Here is a 20124-nt window from a genome sequence, read left to right on the forward strand (position 1 = left end):
CACGGATTTGTTGCGGTAATTGTGTGTAATTCAAACTACAGTACTCGTAAATTCCGGCGACCGGCATGTGTATTGTCCCCGTCAATCTAGATTCCGGCCGCCAATAAATACAAACTTGCTCACGTCGTCCCGCCTGCATTCTCATCTACATCCTCCCCTCGCGCGCCCTCTCTCTCTAAAATCTCTGCCATGGCGCCGCCGGTCTGCTCACGCGCCGACGAGGAGTCGCCGCCCCCCGAGGACGCTCACTCAATTAGCAGCGACGAGGACCCCTAGGCGCCGCCTGACGAGGTTGCGCCGGACCCCCCAACTTTGGATTGGTTTTGGGGACAGTACAATCTTTGTCTGTGGAAGTTGCTGTCACCGGCTGAGAAAGCCAGGCAAGTGGCGTTCAAGAAGGAGATGGCGGAGGAGGAAGCCAACCAGGCGGCCTGTGAAGCCCGTGATTCCGTCTGGAAAAAGAAGGCAGCAGAGCTTTGGGGGCGGGCGCGTCATCGTGCCGAGGAGGTGTACGAAGACGGGTACTTCGCGAGGAAGGTCATAGGCGCTGGGCGCCTCGTCACTGCGTGAAGGTGGGCTGATAAGCTCCAGCGTGCCACCGACGAGAAGCTCTCAGTGGGCGCCCAACGAAATGGCAAGTTCGGCCGCGCGCGTCCGCCAGGAAGAGGCAGATCGGTACGTCAAGCGCTGCGACGCAGAGGAGTCGGAGTACTGCCTCCGCACTGGGAAGACGCCGTGCACCAGGGAGCTGCTGGCGAGGAGCTGCCGGAATACTGGCCCCAGGAGGGATTATTAGTTTTAGTATTGTTCGTTTTCAATTTTATGCATTGTACCTAGTAGTTAAGTATCATCACATATATGTGATGATTATATATATATATAAAGTCTATTAGTAACCCAGGGTGAAGAATTACTTATTCTTCACCCCGGTCGATCGACCCAGCCATGGTACAGGTCAGGTTTCAACAGATGCAAAATTGTATCATTACCGATGTAAGATTACCTTGACGCTGGGAGGAGCCAGCCCACTCGTAGATGCCTTCGCTAATTAGGTGCTCACCTGCGAGCGGTTTCCACTTTGAACAAGAAGGGCGCGGTGAGCAGTGGGGCTCGACGGCGTGATGCTCGGCAGAGATTTTTGTCGCCCTGTCCTCCTCTCCCCTGTACACTTGGCGATTAGAAGGTGACAGAGGCGGCGGCTGTGGACCCCGTGGTGAAGGGGCGGAGGGGACGACAATTTGGGGTGCGGCTGCGCTGGCCACTGCAAATCCAGCCCTGCTCTATCGGAGAAGGCGCCACCAACAAGAAGACGGCGGTGACTGCCCTCCTCCGTATGGTCTGCTCTCTCTCTAACCTAGTTTTTTCCTTTTCTCCTTGGTCTGGTTTTCCCATGATTTCTTCCTTCTTGGAGATTGATGCTTATAAATTGGATTGTAAATGTTCCTCCTCCGTCTCTTTATTTAGACGCCTGCACGCTTATGCTTTCTAAGCTCTGAGATTGATAGAAATTTAATTAGCTTGATTCTGGACAATGGGATGCACAGCTGCAAAGGAACTGCTGACGAGGGAGATTAGAAGAAGCTGGACGGCAATGGGCTTTTTATCAAAGAAGAAGAGAAGTAGCACAAGGCTCCTGAGGAGGAGGGGTTATCTTCTTTGATCAAGCCAAGGGTGCTACCTCTGTCTCTTCTCTGTTTTAGATTAATAGTCCCTTCCTTTCTTTGAGCTCCACTGTTTTTGGATGAACGGGACTAGCCCCTCTTTTAATCAATTAATTTCTCATGGAAATAAGATAAAGTGAAATTTAATTGGAGGGTGCATAATTAGCTCTTTTTTCTTTCTGATGGAGGTTGCATCATTTTTTGAGGCGAGAATCCCTAGTCCAGTGTTGGCTCTCTACTTGCCATAGGCGAGAAAGAAATTAAGTAGGGTTAATTAAGCATGATAACATGTCTACCTGTATATTTAATTAAACATGATGGGGTGCTTACTTATAATTTGTAGCTATTAGGTTGGATCATGATTTACTCATTTAGTTGTTGTACTTTGCTAGTTTCTCACTGCTCATTTGATAACAAGAGAAAATTAAACTCCATGTATATGTATCAAAAGATACAGAAACATTAATGCTCCACAATTTATAGACAAATATGCATGTGAGTGCCTGAATGCTTGATGCTTCTTTTTGAGACCGGCAAAAGCTAGCTAGCATATATATAGTATAAAAGGGTCATATAATCTATAACAAAAGGAAGGCATGATGATTAGTGTCTTTCTTTAATTGATACTAATAAATTCTGAAGCTGCAGAGGTGTAATTCTTTTGTTTTGATTGCCTGATGTTTCCTTTCTTTCCTCATTTGATATCCAAGCTGCTGAGGTGACACATACTATACTGTTGGAGAAATTGTTGTGAAGCTTAGCTTGTATGAGAGTCATAGAGAAGATGTCGTGTCTTTCCACACAATTTTCAGAATGCTAACTAAAATAGTTATACTAGCCATTTTATATTGCCACGGTAGGCCGGATCGCCCTCTGGTCACTCTGCATTTGGCGCCTGCCTGCAACATGAACAGCAACCTTGGTGTACATCTCAGTCAGGATCGGAGGAAGATTTACGCGTACTTGTGTCATGCCATTTGTATTACAGCCCATTGATAATAATGTTTAAGTCACTAGAGAGATTGCTCAATAGATGAAGTTGGTGTAAAATTTCTAGTCACCTCCAAATTAAGCTGCTTGAACATCAAGTTCGGTAGTAATCATCTTTCAAGTTAAGTAGTATTCATGTGTATTACGGAGCTATCTATTGATGTCGCCAAGTGCTTAGGGAATCATGGGGGTTGGTTTTGTTCATCATTAACCCATTCTTTCAAATTTTCAGAGCTATCTATTGAAATATGATTACTTTCTTTGTCCGTGGGAACTTTTTACCACTGCCATGGATAAGCGTCTATTTGTTTCCATCTAATATTTATTTAGTTCCTTCTAATATCTATTTAGTTCCTTGTAACATGTGGTTGATGGATTATGGAGATTACCTTTCATACTAATGCTTTTCTTTTCATCTTACAGCTTTTCTTCCTTACATTTTCCCATGCATCTCTCACAAAGAAACATGACAGAGAAGTCACGATGAGCTACAATATATGTGTACATGGAACAGTTCTCCAGGCCCTGGAACCTTTTTCAGTAATCCTTGCTGAAACTGTAGGGTCATCCAGATGTCGATGTTGCAAAGGCTAACTGGAAATACAGCAAAAACTGTAGGGTCATCCGATGTGGATTTGGCAACATCTAATTGGAAATAAAATGTCGGCAGTTTGGCATGGCCAAACCACTACCCATCTCACTTAGTTTTCTCTACAGACTAAATTTCTACGTGCTACTTTGTCAAGCAGTGTAACAAATTTATTGTCTCTGTGATTTATATGTGAACTCAGATCATCTTTGCTCCTTGTTAGACCGATGTAGTTATGTCATTCTTATGTGGCATAATGTGCCATTCTGGTAATTTTTATGTCTTGGCAACAATGCTCAGGAATATTTTTTTGCGTGATCTAGAGCTAATAAGTAGAAGACGCTAATGAGTAGAAAACACAACTTGATGATCCGGTAGACAACTTGTTGTGTGCAACACTGGAGGAAACTACATAGCATAAATCCAAGACCAATAAAGCAACATGATTTTCTTAGATACACTGAAGAAGACACTTGCTGACAAGCCTATCACAATATGCTGAAAACACACACTAATTAGAAGAAAAACTTACAATGGTATTTCTACAAGGAAATTTGACAAGCACTCACATGAGGCAATTTTATCAACAGAATAATTCAAGGTAAATGCATTGCAACCCAATAAAGTATTTGCTATACATCAATAATAATACAACGGTGAAATCTTTGACTTCCCGTTACAAATTTCAATTGTATCTAGATCTTGTCAGACTGAGTAACCAAAGTTCAACTGAATGACATGGTCCATCCATGGTATTAAGATTCAGAGTTCTTCTCTCTTCTTCTGGCATTAGCACGGCTTTAGTTGGGCTTATGATTTCACGCAAGCATCGGTAGATCGAGCAGCTTCACATGGTTGTGGTCGTGATATTTCTCGCAAGTGATATGAGCATCATGCCATTGCCGCAACACCACTCCACTTGCTTCCTCGCGGCTCATTCCTACCGACTATATCTGTGCACCCCCCGCAATTTATTAGCTTGTACTAAATTACTTCATTCAGTTACCACCTACAAAGCAAGGAAGGAGATCTCACGGTAAACTAGACGACATGTATAAAAGACCTATAGCTGAAGTTGCATGCCAATGAGAAGGAAAATTTGATATGTATTCTCCATGCCCTTCGTGTCAAGAGAATACATTTGGGAAATGTGCAAAATTGTAATTCTCACAGAGAAAATTGATAGATATTAACAAGCAAGAGTTGTTAACATGCAAAACTGACAGAAGATCATTATTTCTCTGCATCAATAATTTGTCAGAGTGAACATCTGAAGTTAGCATTTTAAGAACATGTTGGACAAGAGTTGCCTGTCATGTCCAACTGCAACACTATGACACCATGTAAACTAAGGATTTTCTTTTTAGAGATTAGAGTTTGAGGGTCTGGTTATATTTGGACCTTGCGTGTGTCGGAGCCTATAGAAAGTGTTGTGTCAAATCATTGTAACGGTTTCCTGATGCAATTTGGTTGCAATAAAGCTTCAACTTTACTTAGAAAATATTGATCTGGTTCTCTATTAAATCAAGAGAACTCAAAACCTGATTACGACACAAAATTGAAATACAGCAAGAGCAAGGTCATTGTATGAACTGGGAATCACTTAAGCCTTCAGACATTATATGAAAACTTCTAAACAACAACAAAACAAAACCAGTTGAATGTTCAGACATACTCCCACAACATAACCAGTTGAATGGTCAGCCTTAACACAAGCATTTTTATTTCACATAACATGGTCACTTCGTTCTGCTCTCATTACAACAGGGACAAGTGATTCCTTGAAAAGTAATTACCCCATCACAACTTAGCACCACTGTTTATATGCCAAGCTCACAAAAAAAATCGGATGCACTCTGAAATCTGAATACACAAACAAGCTTCAGTTTATAAAAAATAGGTAGGGATGTCACAAGGGGGGTGGAAGCAGCCACGTTTGATGGAGCCAGCCACAACTTACCATGAACTAGGAGGTCGTGACCAACTTGAAGAGGAGGCCGGTGATAACTAGAACATGACTACTCAAAAACGCCGGTGAAATCTCTGGATCCAGATTCAATCAGGGAGGTGAGCCTAGGAGACAATACAATAGTTGAGATCGTGGAGAGCGTCGAGATCGAAGTAAGACTTGGCGCCGCTGCTTCTGTTAGACTGTATATCCCGCTGGTGGGACGACCTCCTCCCCTTATACCCAGCCACCGGAGCCGGCACACCACCGTAGGGATAGACTAACCTGCTCCGCTGGCATCCACAGAAGAAGAACCGCTATGGCTGCACGAGGAGCGGGTCCGGGTAGTGGAGGTGACCTGGTAGAGATGAAGCGGAGAATGTAGAGCCCTCCCATGATCCATGTATATTTTCGCGTGAGGTAAAATTACCTCGCAAGGCTTTGTTACAGGTCCTACCGTAGCCTTTTGCCTACTGTGCGTCAGGTAAATTTACATCTAAACCTTTTGTTTGTTGCGTTTCTCGGTTCCATTTTGCAGGCTGTAATTTTACCTCTTTCTTACGTCCATGGAAGATGGCTGGGGTGAGGAATAAGAATTCCTCACCCGTCTATTCTGATAATATTATCAGAATATTTATTCTGATAACACTTCCGCACTGCATGCTCAATGCGAGGGCACTGCACTTTCTTTAGCAAGAGCACTGCATTACAGAGACTAGTGAACTTCGCATCGGAAAAAACTGCGCGTAGTGTTTTTTGGTACTGTTTTTGTTCTAATTTTTTAATCGTATATCGGAACGAGGCGTGTAATATACCCTTGGAAAGCTACAGATTAGGCGCAACTTCGCCATGTTGAACACTTTTCGAGATTCCCCACGGTTTAAGAGAAGTTTCAAAAACGGTGCAGCCCATAAACAGTGGCAGCGAGCGTTTTTTCGTGATTTTACCTAAACCGCTTGTCGGAATGAAGCAAATGATACACCATTGGATAGATATCATCGAGGCGCATCTTTTTCATAACTATTGTTTTCTCCAATTCATTACAGTTTAAGAGCAGTTTCAAATTTACTAAATCGCGGAATTCTGTTTTTTGAAATTTTTGCAATTTTTGGTACTGTTTTCGCTCTAGTTTTTGAACTGTTTGTCAAAACGAGGCGTGTAATACGTCGTTGGAAAGCTATGGACAAGGCGCAACTTTCATATATAGAAATGGTTTTGAGATTCCTTACAGTTTTAAGTTAATTTTGAAAATCGTGCGGCGGACGACGAGAGGCAGCGGTCGTTTTTCGTGAAATTTTTACAAACCTGTTGTCGAAACGATTCAAATGATATGCCGTTGGAAAGATATCGACAAGACGCAACTCTTTCATGTAGAACACTCTCTATAATTCCTTACGGTTTAGGAGGAGTTTTAAATTTACCAAAATGCGGACACTCCGTTTTTCGCAACACCCAAATCGACGTGGGTACTTCATCCGACTGAAAACCACACTGCATCGGACGAAAAACCGCACTGCATCAGACGTGTTAGAGAACTGCATGGTTTATTTTATTCAAACGTAATTTTTTTTAAGGACAAGAAAGTAGAGTGCACTTCACATCGGGTGTAAATGAACCACAACACTATCAAGAAGTGAACCGCATTACTTTTTTCGCTTTCGTAACAATTTTTTTGCATTACGGGATGAACGACATCACACGTCCAACCGCAGTGCTTCAGAATGAAAACCGCACTGCATCGGACGGGCAAGCGAGTTGCATAGTTATTGTACTCTTTTTTATTTTTTATTTTTATGAATGAGTTCTTTTTTTATGAATGAGAGTGGACCGCAGAGATGAGGCCAAGTGAACCACATCAAGAGGGAAAGTGAAAAGCAACACGAATCTAAGTGAAACGTTGAACCATATCATTTTTTGCCCTTTGTCAACTTTTTCTATAAATGCATCCGAGCTGCATGGTGAGAGCTAGTGAGCTTCAGTGGACGGGGAAGCGAGCTACAATGTTTGTAAATGCATTTTTTATTTTAAATGGATTGTGTGAAAAGCCCTTCGTAATGGACTTTTTTCAAGACCAAAGTGCACTGCATTTGCATGATATTTCAAATGCATTTTTATTTTAAGATGTGTGTACTGAAAAGTCTTTTGTGGTGGACTTTTTTCAGACCAAAGTGCACTGCATTTTTTTGCATGTTTTGAAGTACATTTTGGATGGATGGTGCATGTTTGTGTGTGTAGTTTTCTGCCATCTGTATCACATCCCATATTGTTATGTTTTAAGGTGCAAGAGTACTACGGATTACTTCCCCTAATGGCCTACCTCGCCGTGAACTGCATGGACCGACCTTCTCTGCATTTAAAAAACTGTTGCGCCTGCAATCCGTACTATAGGATGCCACAAGGGAACCACAACATGATGAAATTAAAACATACAGCAGAGAAGAACTACTAAAAAAATAAGTATGTCGCCGGCCACAGTAGTGCAGTGCACTTGTCTCCTGCCGCACGCAAACAAGTGTAGGAAAAAGCTGCAGGTGAGGGCCGTATACTGCACGCTAGGTCGAGCTGCACTGCACGCCACACTCAACAGCACTGCGTGGTGTGCTCGCTGGAAAGGGGCGCCACTGCACGAGTGCGGTCGCCGGGCTGCAGGGAAGGGGAAGTGAGCTGCAGTTTGAAGAAAAAAACCACCCATACGGACGAAGTGAGATGCATCGACGAGCACGACCGGGCTGCAGGGAGGTTTGGCCGGCGCCACCTGCCGGGTTGATCTCCAGGACGAGCACAGCCCCGCGTCGCCACGGCATGGACGGCCGCCGCCCCATCGCGATCCAGCTCCTAGCATGCCGTCGTCGCGGCTGGGGCTGGTCGTGGCCGCGTAGGGGCATGTTTTGCCAGCCGGATCCCGCGTCTTGAGGTGGAAGAAGGTGTTGAGGGCGACGACTGGTGTAGGGCGCCGGCGGTAGAAGATGCCAGATGCTGGTGGGGCGGCGCGGGGCATGGACTGCACCAGGAAGGTAGGTCGACCAGGACGCGGAGATCCACTAGAAGAGACATCCAGCGGCGGCGCAGCAAGCCCCCAGGCAGGGGTGCATTGGGGGAGGCCACTTCCATCTCCATCGGGTGGCGGCTAGGCTCTTGGACCCACGCCGGAGTTGAAGAGGGATCGGGGAGGGCATGTGGCGCGCACTGGCTTTCCATCTCGCCAAATCAAGGGCGGCTGGTGTTGGAAATATGCCCTAGAGGCAATAATAAATTGGTTATTATTATATTTCCTTGTTCATGATAATCGTTTATTATCCATGCTAGAATTGTATTGATAGGAATCTCAGATACATGTGTGGATACATAGACAACACCATGTCCCTAGTAAGCCTCTAGTCGACTAGCTCGTTGATCAATAGATGGTTACGGTTTCCTGACCATGGACATTGGATGTCGTTGATAACGGGATCACATCATTAGGAGAATGATGTGATGGACAAGACCCAATCCTAAGCCTAGCACAAGATCATGTAGTTCGTATGCTAAAGCTTTTCTAATGTCAAGTATCATTTCCTTAGACCATGAGATTGTGCAACTCCCGGATACCGTAGGAGTGCTTTGGGTGTGCCAAACGTCACAACATAACTGGGTGGCTATAAAGGTACACTACAGGTATCTCCGAAAGTGTCTGTTGGGTTGGCACGAATCGAGACTGGGATTTGTCACTCCGTGTAAACGGAGAGGTATCTCTGGGCCCACTCGGTAGGACATCATCATAATGTGCACAATGTGATCAAGGAGTTGACCACGGGATGATGTGTTACGGAACGAGTAAAGAGACTTGCCGGTAACGAGATTGAACAAGGTATCGGGATACCGACGATCGAATCTCGGGCAAGTATCGTACCGCTAGACAAAGGGAATTGTATACGGGATTGATTAAGTCCTTGACATCGTGGTTCATCCGATGAGATCATTGTGGAGCATGTGGGATCCAACATGGGTATCCAGATCCCGCGGTTGGTTATTGACCGGAGAGTTGTCTCGGCCATGTCTGCATGACTCACGAACCCGTAGGGTCTACACACTTAAGGTTCGATGACGCTAGGGTTATAGGGAAAGTATGCACGCGGTTACCGAATGTTGTTCGGAGTCCTGGATGAGATCCCGGACATCACAAGGAGTTCCAGAATGGTCCAAAGGTAAAGATTGATATATAGGAAGTATGGTTTTGGCCACCGGAAGTGTTCCAGGCATCACCGGTAGTGTACCAGGACCACCGGAGGGGTCCGAGGGGTCCACCAGGTGGGGCCACCAGCCCCGGAGGCCTACATGGGCCAATGGTGGGAAGGGACCAGCCCCTAGGTGGGCTGGGGCGCCTCCCACCAAGGCCCAAGGCGCCTCCAAGAGGGGAACGGGGCAAACCCTAGGGCAGATGGGCCCTAAGGCCCACCCCAGGTGTGCCTCCCCCTCTCCCCCTTGTGGCCGCCACCCAGATGGGATCTGGGGGCTGCCGCCACCCCTAGGGAGGGAACCCTAGGTGGGGGCGCAGCCCCTCCCCTCCCCCTATATATACTTGAGGTTTGGGCTGCCCAAGACACACGATTTGCTCTCCCTGTTGGCGCAGCCCTACCCCTCTCCCTCCTCGTCTCTCGTAGTGCTTGGCGAAGCCCTGCTAGAGTCCCGCGCTCCTCCACCACCACCACGCCGTCGTGCTGCTGCTGGATGGAGTCTTCCCCAACTTCTCCTTCTCCCCTTGCTGGATCAAGGCGTAGGAGACGTCATCGGGCTGTACGTGTTGAACACGGAGGTGCCGTCCGTTCGGCACTAGGATCATCGGTGATTTGGATCACGACGAGTACGACTCCATCAACCCCGTTCACTTGAACGCTTCCGCTTAGCGATCTACAAGGGTATGTAGATGCACTCTCCTTCCCTCGTTGCTAGACTTCTCCATAGATTGATCTTGGTGATGCGTAGAAAATTTTGAATTTCTGCTACGTTCCCCAAGAGTGGCATCATGAGCTAGGTCTATGCGTAGTTACTATGCACGAGTAGAACACAAAGTAGTTGTGGGCATCGATATTGTCAATTATCTTGCCGTTACTAGTCTTATCTTGATTCGGCGGCATCGTGGGATGAAGCGGCCCGGACCATCCTTACACATACGCTTACGTGAGACCGGTTCCACCGACTGACATGCACTAGTTGCATAAGGTGGCTGGCGGGTGTCTGTCTCTCCCACTTTAGTCGGATCGGATTCGATGAACAGGGTCCTTATGAAGGGTAAATAGAAATTGGCAATTCACGTTGTGGTTTTGGCGTAGGTAAGAAACGTTCTTGCTAGAAACCTATAGTAGCCACGTAAAAACTTGCAACAACAATTAGAGGACATCTAACTTGTTTTTGCAGCAAGTATTTTGTGATGTGATATGGCCAAAGGATGTGATGAATGATATATGTGATGTATGAGATGATCATGTTCTTGTAATAGGAATCACGACTTGCATCTCGATGAGTATGACAACCGGCAGGAGCCATAGGAGTTGTCTTAATTTATTTATGACCTGCATGTCAATATAAACGTCATGTAATTACTTTACTTTATTGCTAACCATTAGCTGTAGTAGTAGAAGTAATAGTTTGCGAGACAACTTCATGAAGACACGATGATGGAGATCATGATGATGGAGATCATGGTGTCATGCCGGTGACAACGATGATCATGGAGCCCCGAAGATGGAGATCAAAAGGAGCAAAATGATATTGGCCATATCATGTCACTTTTTGATTGCATGTGATGTTTATCATGTTTTTGCATCTTATTTGCTTAGAACGACGGTAGTAAATAAGATGATCCCTCATTAAAATTTCAAGAAAGTGTTCCCCCTAACTGTGCACCGTTGTGAAGGTTCGTTGTTTCAAAGCACCACGTGATGATTGGGTGTGATATATTCTAACGTTCGAATACAACGGGTGTTGACGAGCCTAGCATGTACAGACATGGCCTCGGGACACATGTGAAACACTTAGGTTGACTTGACGAGCCTAGCATGTACAGACATGGCCTCGGAACACGGAGGACCGAAAGGTCGAGCATGAGTCGTATGGTAGATACGATCAACATGAAGATGTTCACCGATGATGACTAGTCCGTCTCACGTGATGATCGGACATGGCCTAGTTGACTCGGATCATGTAATCACTTAGATGACTAGAGGGATGTCTATCTGAGTGGGAGTTCATAAGATGAACTTAATTATCCTGAACATAGTCAAAAGGTCTTCGCAAATTATGTCGTGGCTCGCGCTTTAGTTCTACTGTTTAGATATGTTCCTAGAGAAAATTTAGTTGAAAGTTGATAGTAGCAATTATGCGGACTAGGTCCGTAAACTGAGGATTGTCCTCATTGCTTCATAGAAGGCTTATGTCCTTAATGCACCGCTCAGTGTGCTGAACCTCGAACGTCGTCTGTGGATGTTGCGAACATCTGACATACACATTTTGATAACTACGTGATAGTTCAGTTAAACGGTTTAGAGTTGAGGCACCGAAGACGTTTTGAAACGTCGCGAAACATATGAGATGTTTCGAGGGCTGAAATTGGGATTTCAGGCTCGTGCCCACGTCAAGAGGTATAAGACCTCCGACGATTTTCTTAGCCTGCAAACTAAGGGATAAAAGCTCAATTGTTGAGCTTGTGCTCAGATTGTCTGAGTACAACAATCATTTGAATCGAGTGGGAGTTGATCTTCCAGATGAGATAGTGATGTTTCTCCGAAGTCATTACCACCAAGCTGCTAGAGCTTCGTGATGAACTATGATATATCAGGGACATATATGATGATCCTTGAGATATTCGTGATGTTTGACACCACAAAAGTAGAAATCAAGAAGGAGCATCAATTGTTGATGGTTGGTGAAACCACTAGTTTCAAGGAGGGCAAGGGCAAGAAGGGATACTTCATGAAACGGCAAATCAGATGCTGCTCTAGTGAAGAAACCCAAGGTTGAACCCAAACCCGAGACTAAGTGCTTCTTTAATAAGGGGAACAGCCACTGGAGCAGAATTACCCTAGATACTTGGTAGATGAGAAGGCTGGCAAGGTCGATAGAAGTATATTGGATATACATTGTGTTAATGTGTACTTTACTAGTACTCCTAGTAGCACCATGGTATTAGATACCGGTTCGGTTGCTAAATGTTAGTAAACTCGAAATAAAAGGCTGCGGAGTAAGCGGTGACTAGCTAAAGGTGAGCTGGCAATATGTGTTGGAAGTTTTTCCAAGCTTGATGTGATCAAGCATTGCACGCTCCCTCTACCATCGAGATTGGTGTTTGCGTTGAGCATAGACATGATTGGATTATGTCTATCGCAATACGGTTATTCATTTAAGGAGAATAATGGTTACTCTATTTATTTGAATAATACCTTCAATGGTCTTGCACCTAAAATGAATGGTTTATTGAATCTCGATCGTAGTGATACACATGTTCATGCCAAAAGATATAAGATAGTAATGATAGTACCACCTACTTGTGGCACTGCCACGTAAGTCATATCGGTATAAAACGCATGAAGAAGCTCCATGTTGATGGATTTTTGGGCTCACTCGTTTTGAAAAGTTTGAGACATGCGAACCATGTCTATTGGTGTATATGCATGAAGAAACTCCATGCAAATGGACCGTTTGGACTCACTTGATTTTGAATCACTTGAGACATGCAAATCATACCACATGGGCAAGATGAGTGAAAGCCTCGTTTTCAGTAAAATGGAACTAGAAAGCAACTTGTTGGAAGTAATACATTTTGACGTGTGCAGTCCAATGAGTGCTGAGGCGTGTAGTGGATATCGTTATGTTCTTACTTCAAAAATGATTTGAGTAGATGTTGAGTACATTTACTTGATGAATCACGAGTCTGAATTATTGAAAGGTTCAAGTAATTTCAGGGTGAAGTTGAAAGATCGTCGTGACAAGAGGATAAAATATCTATGATATGATCATAGAGATGAATATCTGAATTACGAGTTTGGCACAGAATTAAGACATTGTGGAAATTGTTTCACAACTAATATAGCCTGGAACACCATAGTGTGATGGTGTGTCCGAACATCATAACTGCACCCTATTGGATATGATGCATACCATGATGTCTCTTATCGAATTACCATGATAGTTTATGGGTTAGGCATTAGAGACAACCACATTCACTTTAAATAGGGCACCACGTAATTCCGATGAGATGACACCGTATGAACTATGGTTTAGAGAAACCTAAGCTGTCATTTCTTAAAAGTTTGGGGCTGCGACGCTTATGTGAAAAAGTTTCAGGCTGATAAGCTCGAACCCAAAGCGGATAAATGCATCTTCATAGGACACCCAAAACAGTTGGGTATACCTCCTGTCTCAGATCCTAAAGCAATAAGGGATTGTTTCTAGAATCGGGTCCTTTCTCGAGGAAAAGTTTCTCTCGAAAGAATTGAGTGGGAGGATGGTGGAGACTTGATGAGGTTATTGAACCGTCTCTTCAAATAGTGTGTGGCAGGGCACAGGGAGTTGTTCCTGTGGCACCTACACCAATTGAAGTGGAAGCTTATGATAGTGATCATGAAACTTCAGATCAAGTCACTACCAAACCTCGTGGGATGACAAGGATGCGTACTACTTCAGAGTGGTACATAATCCTATCTTGGAAGTCATGTTGCTAGACAACAATGAACCTACGAGCTATGGAGAAGCGATGGTGGGCCTGGATTCCAAAATGGCTCGAGGCCATATAATCCGAGAGAGGATCCATATATGAAAACAAAGTGTAGACTTTGGAAGAACTACTTGATGGTCATAAAGCTGTTAGATACATATGGATTTTAAAAGGAAGACGAACAATGATGGTAAGTATCAGCATTAAGAAAGCTCGACTTGTCGTTAAGATGTTTTCCGACAAGTTCAAGGAGTTGACTACGATGAGACTTTCTCACTCGTAGCGATGCTAAGAGTCTGTTGGAATTATATTAGCGATTACTGCATTATTTATGAAATCTTGCAGATAGGATGTCAAAACATTGTTTCCTCGACGATTTTCTTGAGGAAAGGTTGTATGTGATACAACCGGAAGGTTTTGTCAATCCTGAAAGATGCTAATAAGTATGTAAAGCTCCAGCAATCCTTCTAAGGAATGGAGTAAGCATCTCAGAGTTGGAATGTATGCTTTGATGAGATGATCAAAGATTTTGGGTGTATACAAAGTTTATGAGAAACTTGTATTTCCAAAGAAGTGAGTGGGAGCACTATAGAATTTCTGATGAATATATGTTGTTGACATATTGTTGATCAGAAATGACGTAGAATTTCTGGAAAGCATATAGGGTTATTTGGAAAGTGTTTTTCAATGGAAATCCTGGATTAAGCTACTTGAACATTGAGCATCAAGATCTATAAGGATAGATCAAAACGCTTAATGGTACTTTCAAATGAGCACATACCTTGACATGATCTTGAAGGTGTTCAAGATGGATCAGTCAAAGAAGGAGTTCTTGCCTGAGTTGTAAGGTATGAAGTTAAGACTTAAAGCTCGACCACGGCAGAAGAAAGAGGAAGGACGAAGGTCGTCCCCTATGCTTTTGTCATAGGCTCTATACGGTATGCCATGCTGAGTACCGCACCTAATGTGTGCCTTGCCACATATCTGGCAAGAGGGTACAAAGGTGATCTAGGAGTAGATCACCAGATAGCGGTCTAAATTATCCTTAGAGGAATAAGGATATGTTTCTCGGTTATGGAGGTGATAAAGAGTTCGACGTAAAGAGTTACGTCGATGCAATCTTAACACCTATCCGGATAGCTCTGAGTAGAGATACCGGATACGTATAATGGAGCAACAATTTAGAATAGCTCCAAGTAGAACAGTTATTTGAAATGGCTCCAAATGTAGCGTAGTAGTTGCATCTACAAGATGACATAGAAATTTGCGAAGTACATACGGATCTGAATGTTGCAGACCCGTTGACTGAAACCTCTCTCACAAGCATAACATGATCAAACCCAGAACTCTTTGGGTGTTAGTCACATGGGGATGTGACCTTGAGTGTTAATCACATATCGATGTGAACTGGATTATTGACTCTAGTGCAAGTGGGAGACTGTTGGAAATATGCCCTAGAGGCAATAATAAATTGGTTATTACTATATTTCCTTGTTCATGATAATCGTTTATTATCCATGCTAGAATTGTATTGATAGGAAACTCAGATACATGTGTGGATACATAGACAACACCATGTCCCTAGTAAGCCTCTAGTTGACTAGCTCGTTGATCAATAGATGGTTACGGTTTCTAACCATGGACATTGGATGTCGTTGATAACGGGATCACATCATTAGGAGAATGATGTGATGGACAAGACCCAATCCTAAGCCTAGCACAAGATCATGTAGTTCGTATGCTAAAGCTTTTCTAATGTCAAGTATCATTTCCTTAGACCATGAGGTTGTGCAACTCCAGGATACTGTAGGAGTGCTTTGGATGTGCCAAACGTCACAACGTAACTGGGTGGCTATAAAGGTACACTACAGGTATCTCCGAAAGTGTCTGTTGGGTTGGCACGAATCGAGACTGGGATTTGTCACTCCGTGTAAACGGAGAGGTATCTCTGGGCCCACTCGGTAGGACATCATCATAATGTGCACAATGTGATCAAGGAGTTGACCACGGGATGATGTGTTACGGAACGAGTAAAGAGACTTGCCGGTAACGAGATTGAACAAGGTATCGGGATACCGACGATCGAATCTCGGGCAAGTATCGTACCGCTAGACAAAGGGAATTGTATACGGGATTGATTAAGTCCTTGACATCGTGGTTCATCCGATGAGATCATCGTGGAGCATGTGGGAGCCAACATGGGTATCCAGATCCCGCTATTGGTTATTGACCGGAGAGTTGTCTCGGCCATGTCTGCATGACTCACGAACCCGTAGGGTCTACACACTTAAGGTTCGATGACGCTAGGGTTATAGGGAAAGTATGCACGCGGTTACCGAATGTTGTTCGGAGTCCCGTATGAGATCCTGGACGTCACGAGGAGTTCCAGAATAGTCCGGAGGTAAAGATTGATATATAGGAAGTATGGTTTTGGCCACCGGAAGTGTTCCGGGCATCACCGGTAATGTACCGGGACCACCGGAGGGGTCCGAGGGGTCCACCAGGTGGGGCCACCAGCCCCGAAGGCCTACATGGGCCAATGGTGGGAAGGGACCAGCCCCTAGGTGGGCTGGGACGCCTCCCACCAAGGCCCAAGGCGCCTCCAAGAGGGGAAAGGGGCAAACCCTAGGGCAGATGGGCCCTAAGGCCCACCCCAGGTGCGCCTCCCCCTCTCCCCCTTGTGGCCGCCACCCAGATGGGATCTGGGGGCTGCCGCCACCCCTAGGGAGGGAACCCTAGGTGGGGGCGCAGCCCCTCCCCTCCCCCTATATATACTTGAGGTTTGGGCTGCCCAAGACACATGATTTGCTCTCCCTGTTGGCGCAGCCCTACCCCTCTCCTTCCTCGTCTCTCGTAGTGCTTGGCGAAGCCCTACTGGAGTCCTGCTCTCCTCCACCACCACCACGCCGTCGTGCTGCTGCTGGATGGAGTCTTCCCCAACCTCTCCTTCTCCCCTTGCTGGATCAAGGCATAGGAGACGTCACCGGGCTGTACGTGTGTTGAACACGGAGGTGCCGTCCGTTTGGCACTAGGATCATCGGTGATTTGGATCACGACGAGTACGACTCCATCAACCACGTTCACTTGAACGCTTCCGCTTAGCGATCTACAAGGGTATGTAGATGCACTCTCCTTCCCTCGTTGCTAGACTTCTCCATATATTGATCTTGGTGATGCGTAGAAAATTTTGAATTTCTGCTACGTTCCCCAACAGCTGGTGGTAGGGCGACTCAGGTGGGGGCGGTGGAGGAGAAGAGGATGGGAGGTAGGATGTGGCTGGACAGATCCGAAGGAAGGGAGCGCACCGCAGGAGGGCCGCGTCGGAGCTAGTGCTGGAGGTGGCGGATCTCCGATAGCCAGATCAGGAGGTGGGGTGGGGGGTGCTCGGGGCGGGGCATCGGGTAGGGTAGCGGCTTGTTTGATAGGTCGGCCGGCGGCCGGGCTCCTTCGGTGGGGCGCCGGCACGCGGAAGAAGGTGGTAGGAGGGGCGGTGGCTGGGGAGGAAGAAGGTGGGAGGTGGGCACGGGATGCGGGAGCGGGAGAGAAGCTGTGCGGGTCGGGAGAGGTTGGTGGGTTGCGGGGCGGGGGGAGTGGGTCTGCGCGCAGTTTGTTTTGTCGGAGAGGTGTTATCAGAATAAGCTTCCTAATGTTATCATAATAAGGTCTTAAGGGTGTTATCATAATAGACGCACCCTATATATATATATATATATATATATATATATATATATATATATATATGATGGGTAGTTACCTCCACTTTTTCCACCACATGATTCTTTAAGATGTGTGCTTTTCTAAACGGGTAGAGCTAGCCTAAACCCGATAGCTTTTAACAAACCCTTTGCTATTTTCATTCATTATCCTCGTTTTTTTTGGATAATATCCTCTGGTTAGTTGAACGAACAAGGCGCGTATAAATTAGTTAGTCAGATGGCGGCCTAGTTAGTCACATGGCCGCGCGGCCGCCGCCAAAATGATGACCATGAGCGCTCGGCAGATTTGTCCAGGTACTCACTCACCAATTAGTTTGTACATGATCGGGATTGTAGGTAATTTAGAATTAATTGCTTTTCTCTGTCCATGGATCTTATAGGAATTATTGCCGTGCGGCCACGGTGGATCAGAAGCATCTGACCGCACTGATTTCCCTAGATGGGGCGACGGTCTCAACGGAAATCTGCCGGTGTAAAGTTACACCGGGACACGCAGCCACAGCAGCCACACGCAGACGCAGTGATGCATCCGAATGCACCATAGCACACATGCATGCGTTGATGCAGGGGCCACGCTATGGAAACATCTTTAACACACGCATGCTGATGCACATACGTCTTTATGCCACTCTTCAAAATGCATTCATACACAAGCTTTGGTATGCCCGGCCGCTAATTTTCTTGCCTTGCATACTGCAGAACCAGGTCGGACGATATCGCGCTCATGCAGTATAGAGCCAGATCCTATAGCCCGCTGTTGGGGAACCCGTCCGATTGTCCTCTGAGTGCTTGACTATCACCTACAACTGGGAAGCGAATTTGAACAAGCTGAGCTGGTGTAGAACACATTCATCGATCAATGGTTGCTAGCTCACTGATGGATCACATATGTACAGAATGTCTACTTTTATATTGAATGTCTCAACGAGATGTACCCCTTGCTACTTCCAGAAAAAAAGTATATAAACTTCATACTCTCTTCCAGAAAGAACAAATATTCAACACACTCAATATTTTGGTTCAAATAAAAGCATACATGATCATTTCGTTGCTGAAGAAAAATAATATACCCGTTCAAAAAAAGACGCATAATTCTTACTAAAATTGTGAATATACTACAACTAATAGTACATGTATATGCTCCATGTACTTAAAGAACAAACTTTATACTACATACTAAAGACTATCTTTTTGTGAAAGCTAATTCATTTTAAAATTGTTAGAACTCCATACTCCAATTTTATGTTGATATACTTCATACTCCAATTTTACATTAATACTCCATACTACATACTACATACTCCAATTTATATTAATACTCCATACTACATACTCAAATTTTATATTAATGCTCCATACTACATACTCCAATTTTATATTAATACTCCGTACTCCAATTTTATATTGGTACTCCATACTACAATTTTATTTTAATACACAATTACCCATAATTATATGATAATACTACATATTTTAATTCTTTGACAAGACTCCATACTCCAATAATTATATCCTCATACTACATACTCCAAGCATACATGGAGTACGCTACATGTTGTTTAAAAAGGAAAAAAATACTCCCTCTGTAAACTACATACTTCGTACTAATTATGTAAACTACGTACTTGATAATATCTATTTCAAATACATGGTACGTATATACTGTGCCTAGAAAATGTCGTTATAACTTATAAGAATATCCAGAGTTGCGTTGACATGCTTATCCGGTAAACCGTTTCTGTACGTAGCCAAGAATCAAGGAGGTGGTTTATTCGGAAAAAAAGGAAGTGGTTAAACCAGTGCGCACTTGCCGGAATATTAAATTATAAAAACTAAATCAGGTGCTTCCTATTGGATTCTATGGCACCCGTTAACCCAGTTCCTCAAACAGGTTGACTTAGTGCTACGAAGTGGACACGTGGTGGGCAAATAGCTAGGTGGTAACTACCACTGCTTGTAGATAAAATTTGTCATATATATATATATATATATATATTCTGTGATGATCTAATGAACAATTAATATATATATAGATATTATGAATTTCATTTTTTATCTGTTTTTGTATACTAATTTGAATCTAGTTGTTATCATCCACATATATAGAATGGAAATCTTATATACACACATTGAAACAGAACATATCAGAATGAAAAACAGAGTACACACATTGAAACAGAGCAATACTATGATTGTTGTGAATACAAAGCTATCCATGTCGAAACAACTTTTCAAAATAAAACGCGTCTATGAGACCATGACCAGCAGCCCTTGCCTAGGGTAGCTATTGGCTCTGCCTGAACTCGTGCAGGCGTTCGTCCAAGTGGTCAACACACTCGCGGTACATCTTGATACGTCTCCGCCGTATCTATAATTTTTGATTGTTCCATGCCAATATTCTACAACTTTCATATACTTTGGGAAACTTTTTATACTATTTTTGGGACTAACATATTGATCCAGTGCCCAGTGGCAGTTCCTGTTTGTTGCATGTTTTTTGTTTCGCAGAATATCCATATCAAATGGATTCC

The 20124-nt window shown here is 44.4% G+C and overlaps 1 long non-coding RNA gene across 1 annotated transcript; it reads left to right on the forward strand.

The window, feature by feature from the left end:
- Nucleotides 1–970: 970 nt before the first annotated feature.
- LOC125514904 lies at nt 971–3448 on the forward strand. Its single transcript, XR_007286660.1, has 2 exons — nt 971–1336; nt 1545–3448. It is a non-coding gene; the product is annotated as an uncharacterized LOC125514904 (long non-coding RNA).
- The last annotated feature ends 16676 nt before the right edge of the window (nt 3449–20124 follow it).

Source organism: Triticum urartu, chromosome 1 (genome assembly GCF_003073215.2).
Source record: "Triticum urartu cultivar G1812 chromosome 1, Tu2.1, whole genome shotgun sequence".
In the NCBI taxonomy this organism is placed as follows: domain Eukaryota; kingdom Viridiplantae; phylum Streptophyta; class Magnoliopsida; order Poales; family Poaceae; genus Triticum; species Triticum urartu.